The sequence below is a fragment of the Dasypus novemcinctus genome, chromosome 22 (genome assembly GCF_030445035.2).
Source record: "Dasypus novemcinctus isolate mDasNov1 chromosome 22, mDasNov1.1.hap2, whole genome shotgun sequence".
Taxonomy (NCBI): Eukaryota; Metazoa; Chordata; class Mammalia; order Cingulata; family Dasypodidae; genus Dasypus; species Dasypus novemcinctus.
The window spans coordinates 70,898,967-70,904,475 of NC_080694.1; the positions used below are offsets into that span (position 1 = coordinate 70,898,967).

The window sequence follows — 5,509 nt, forward strand, 5'->3', positions numbered from 1 at the left end:
TACCACCATCCACTACCAAATTTAAACAATCAAATAAGAATACAATTTAAGCATTAACTCCACATTCCCTACCCCAGAACCAAGCCCCTGCTAACTTATATTCTAGATTCTTACTCTGTGAATTTGCTTATTTTAACTATTTTGTATCAGTGAGAACTTACAATATTTGTCTGTTTGTGTCTGATGTGTTTCACTCAAAATGATGTCTTCAAGTTTCATCGATGCTGTCCCATGAATCAGAACTTCATTCCTTTTTTATTGCTGAATAATATTCCATATTTTGTTTATCCATTCATCAGGTGATGAACATTTGGGTTGCCTCCATCTCTTGGCAAGTGTGAATAAGGCTGCTATGAACATCAGAGTGCAAATATCTATTTAAGTTCCTGCTTTCAATTCTTTCAGCTATATATATAGAAGTGGGATTGTTGTGTCATATGGGTAATTTTACAATTACCTTTCTGAGGAAATTGCAAACTGTGTTCCACTTTGACTTCACCATTTTATACTCTCACCAGCAATGGATGAGTGTTCCAATTGCTCTACATCCTGTCCAAAACTTGTAATAAAAAATAGTAACCATTCTAGTGGGTGTATGGGTATATCATTGTGGCTTTGATTTGAATTTCCCTAATAGCTAACAATGTTGAACTTTTTTCATGTGCTTTTTGGCAAGTTGTATTATATCTCTTTGGAGAAATGTCTGTCCAAGCCTTTTGCTCATTTTAAATTGGGTTGTTTTTCTTATTGTCAAGTTGTATTATTTCTTGACATAGTTTGGATATTAAATCCTTATCAGTTATGTGGTTTCCTAATATTTTCTATGGTTGACTAGGTGGTCTTTTCATTTTCATGATAAAGTCTTTTGATTCATGAGAGTTTTAAATTTTGATGAAAGCCCATTTATTTGTTTTATCTTTTGTTGCTTATGATTTGAGTGTCAAGTCTAAGAAACAATTACTTAATACAAGTACTTGAAGATGATTCCTAATTATTTTCTGAGAGTTTTATAGTCCTGGTTCTTATATTAATGTCTTTGATCCAATATGAGTTGATTTTTGTATATGGTGACATATGGGTTCTCCTATGCATACGGATATCCAGTTTACCCAACACCATTTGTTTAAGAGACTATTCTTACCCATTTAAGTGGACTTATCAGCCTTGTCAAAAATCAATTAGTCATAGATATGAAGGTCTATTTCTGAGTTCTTGGTTCTACTCCATTGGTATATATATTTTCTTATGCTGTTTTGACCACTGTAGTTTTATAAGATTCTTTTGATAATATTAATATTATTGTTTTATATAAATAATGTACTGAAAACCAAAGCATTCAGTTTACAAACACACATTTTACAGCTATATATCTCTTCACTAAGATAGAGAACATATTATGTTATACAAAATCTAGTTTAGAGAAATTTAAAAAATTCAAAATATCAAAAGGTACAGCCAAAAAAACAAATATGAATTTGGCAGCCAGTAATTTTGACAGAGAAGTTGCAGATTGCATGACTTTAAGTATGTGAATTTGAGAATATTGAGTTTAGTTATTGTGCTTTGTCTTGATGTGAAAAATATAACACTGACAGTCAAAGAAGCATGTTTAAAAATATTTAATTGACTTCAAAATTTCATACAAATTATGTTGGTTTCTATGTACTCCGAAAGCTTCAGCCATTTAGCTCAGGTCCATTGCTAAAGTAATATATTAATTTTTCCAGTACAGTGATGTTTCATACTGCTGACATTTGTAGACTCTAGAATTTAGAAAGAAATGTATAATATTCACAATGTTCAGAAAAGCAAGCCAAATGTTAAGGAACTTGCCCAGTTCTTCTGAGATGGTTTTATGTCAGCCCTATGACCATTCGTTCTACAAAATAGTAAGCTAATTTTGAAAATGATTTCATTATAAATAATGAAGTTTTTTCCCTCAGGCACCTCAGACATATACAAAAGAATTTTAGTGTGACTATATCTCTTGGAATGTATTTAACTTGATATTTCAGTAGATTTATGACATCCAGGGTTCCACAAGGGCCATATTTTATTTGAATTACTCAAAAGAGAAAGTATCTGTCACCTGAACGAGGTGAGCACAATCATTGCCAAAAGAAAGTATTCAATGTATTCTTCTGTTATAGCAAAAGAAAAATATAACATTTCCCCCCTAAGATGTTATACATATATAGCTTAAAGTTCCATTGTACTTAGTCAAATAATAAAATCTGGAAACCAGCATGAAAACCTGTAATTCCCATGTTAAAATAGTTAAACGTATGACCAAAATATGAAAACTGCTACAGTTGTCATAGACAAGACAAAAAGCTTTATTGTATTTGTATAAACTGAATGTGATATCTCAAAAAGGTTTTCAAAATTATAACTTTTACCTTTCAATTAAAAACTTTAATTCTAAATTTAAAAATTTTTATACACAAACCACTGATTTAGCCAGACCAAAATAGTCAGTGGTAAGCAGGACCCAGAGAGGCTGATGATATACATGTACAAAGTATTTGTTTTAAAATCAGCTTCTCATGTAAAACTAAAGATCTACTTTCTTACATAAGTTTTTTACAGAATAAATCCAGATCTATATGTAAAATACTACATCTAAATGTTTCTAAATGGTCTTGCCACCTTGGTTCATCTGTAGCTCTTTGGCTTTGTCGTCATTTTACATGAATGATTCTGAAAGACTCTCTCTTGTTTAATTGGAATTGCATCTTATTAATTCTCCTGTTTCATGGTACTCAGAACCACTACTTACAGGACCTGTATTCTCACTACCTTCAGCATCTAAATCTCAGTTTGAGCCAGCCCAGAACAGATTCCTTCATTTGATTGTTTTCCTCAGAAGTGTCTTCATTCACAGTTAAGGCATCACCAGATTCTTTTCCTTTCTGGGACCATGTCCCTTGATATCATAAAAGACTCTTCTTCAGCTTCATCCTCCCCTTCCTTCTTTTCTGAACAGTGCTTTCTGGAGCAACTATTTTTTGTCTTTATCTTGAGATAAAAATGATGCTTCTGTTTCTTCTACCGTACATTATTCAGCCAAAAGGGGTGCTGATGCAAAGTACCAAAAGTCTGTGGTTTTTATAAAGGATATTATTTTTGGTAGAAGCATATAGTCGCAAGGCCCTAAAGAGTTCAACTCAAGGTACCTTAAGAGGTATTTTCTCACCCAAAGTCATTTGCCACATATTGAGACAAGATGGCAATTGATGTCTGGAAGGGCTCAGCCTTGCTTTTTCCTCCTAAGGCTTCTTGGTCCCATCTTCTTCTCATCTCAGCTGCAGGCTGGAATGAGCCTTGTCCCTAAGAGCTTCTCCCCTGCTCTGTTCTATTTAGCTGTAAATTATCTGGCCCATCTCTTTCCCAGACCTCTGCCATGCATGGGAAACTGTCTCTCTTCCTCTGTGTTCTTCTCTATGTGTTTACTTCTGTGTATCTACTTCTGTGGAAGAGTCTGTTTTATCAGCCCACCAAGGGGATGGGGACTCAACCCTGCATGCCCTAAGGATGTGGTTGAATCAAAGCTCTAATCTTGATTTAATCAAGTGAATGTAAAGCCTTTGAATTTAAATCATTCAAATGGTATCATGCCCAGAGGAATAGATCAGTTTACAAACATAATATGTCCTTTTGGAATTCATAAATAATATCAAACTGTCACATACTGTAACTAGAGATATTTCTCTGGCAGTTGTTTGAGAGCCTGTTTCTCTTACTTCACCTTCTTTGTCAAATCTGGGTCTCCTTACTTCATGTCCCTCAGCTTCCACAACATCCTCATGTGGATGTTTGGATTTTAAAGGGCCCACTGAGGAACTTTCTGATCCAGATGTCAGGGAGTCACTGTGATTTTTGTCCTCATTTTGCTGTGAGTTGGACTCTGCTGTCTGTGTTCTCCATTTGTTGTCATAGAGGCTGACAAAGAATATTTTGGTGGACTGAGTGGACTGGTTGCTCCAGACCCATTTATATCATACCTCTCATTGAGATGTGGTGAATTTCCAGTAAACATAACACCATTCATTTTTTTTTCTTTGTAACTTTATTTTTTTAATTCATTTTTTAAAAAATATTACATTAAAAAAATATGAAGTCCCATTCAACCCCACCGCCCCCACCCCCCACTCCCCCCACAGCAACACTCCCTCCCATCATCATGACACATCCACCGCACCCAGCAAGCACACCTCTGGGCATCGCTGCACCCCATGGTCAATGGTCCACATCATAGCCCACACTCTCCCACGCTCCATCCAGTGGGCCCTGGGGGGATCTACAATGTCCCGCAATTGTCCGTGAAGTACCACCCAGGACAGCTCCAAGTCCCGAAAACACCTCCACATCCCATCTCTTCCTTCCATTCCCCACACCCAGCAGCCACCATGGCCACTTTTCCCACACCAATGCCACATTTTCTCTGTGGACATTGGATTGGTTGTGTCCATTGCACTTCTATGTCAAGAGGGGGTTTAGATTCCACATGGATACTGGATGCAATCCTCCTGCTTTCAGTTGTAGGCACTCTAGGCTCCATGGTGTGATGGTTGACCTTCTTCAACTCCATATTAGCTGAGTGGGGTAAGTCCAATAAATCAGAGTGTAGGAGTTGAAGTCTGTTGAGGTTCAGGGCGTGGCTATCATATTGTCAGTCCAGAGATTCAAATCCCCTAGATATATCTTCAACCCCAGTACCAACTACAATTCCAGTAAAGTAGCATGAGAGTCTTATGAAAAGAGATCCCATCTGAGTCCAGTTCCATCATGCAGAAACACCAGCTCTAAAGAAGGGCCAACTGACATGGCAGTGAACCCCATCTGCCATGACCATAGAACCCGTGGGTCTCTTTAGCCCTCAAAGAACCAATACCTGGGGTTGTATCTACTTTATCTGTCTCTGAGACTCTGCTCAGGTATGCATAAGGGCAATCCTTCTGACAACCTCCAGACTTTTTTAGAGACTCATAGCCATATAAACTCATTTGTCCTTTCCATTTCCCCCTTTCATTAGGTCAAACAGCATTTTAAAGTCCTGTTATTATATGTAGACAGGGATATTCTGCTGGTCCGCGTTGATCCTTTAATTCAAGGTCATTTTCTAGTTGCATCGTCAGCTAACACCATTCATTTGATTCAAACTACTGGGATTGTTTTTTTCCTGAAGAAGGCTAAACCCAGCTAACAACCATCATATTTTTTTTCTACTCTTCTGAGAAATTTGTCTATTCCTGAATAGCTTCTCCTTGGATCTGTTAGCAATACACATAGTTATTGAGTAGTAAAATGGATACCATTAATTCCAGAGAAAATTTTCAGTATTCTTTCCTACATTTCATCAAAGGGAATATATTTGACATTAGGTTTGTGAGGACCTCTTGGTTCAGGAGACGAAGTTCTGAAATCGTCTATCACTTTCTCCATTTTCAAAATAAAAAACGTCTTTAACTTGGGGCCACTGAATCACTGTTTTTCCAATCTTGGCTAT

General features: G+C 36.6%; 1 pseudogene; it reads right to left on the reverse strand.

Moving 5' to 3' along the window:
- Positions 1-2,570: 2,570 nt before the first annotated feature.
- Positions 2,571-4,047, reverse strand: LOC101432672 (serine/threonine-protein phosphatase 4 regulatory subunit 2 pseudogene; annotated as a pseudogene).
- Between the last annotated feature and the right edge of the window lie 1,462 nt (positions 4,048-5,509).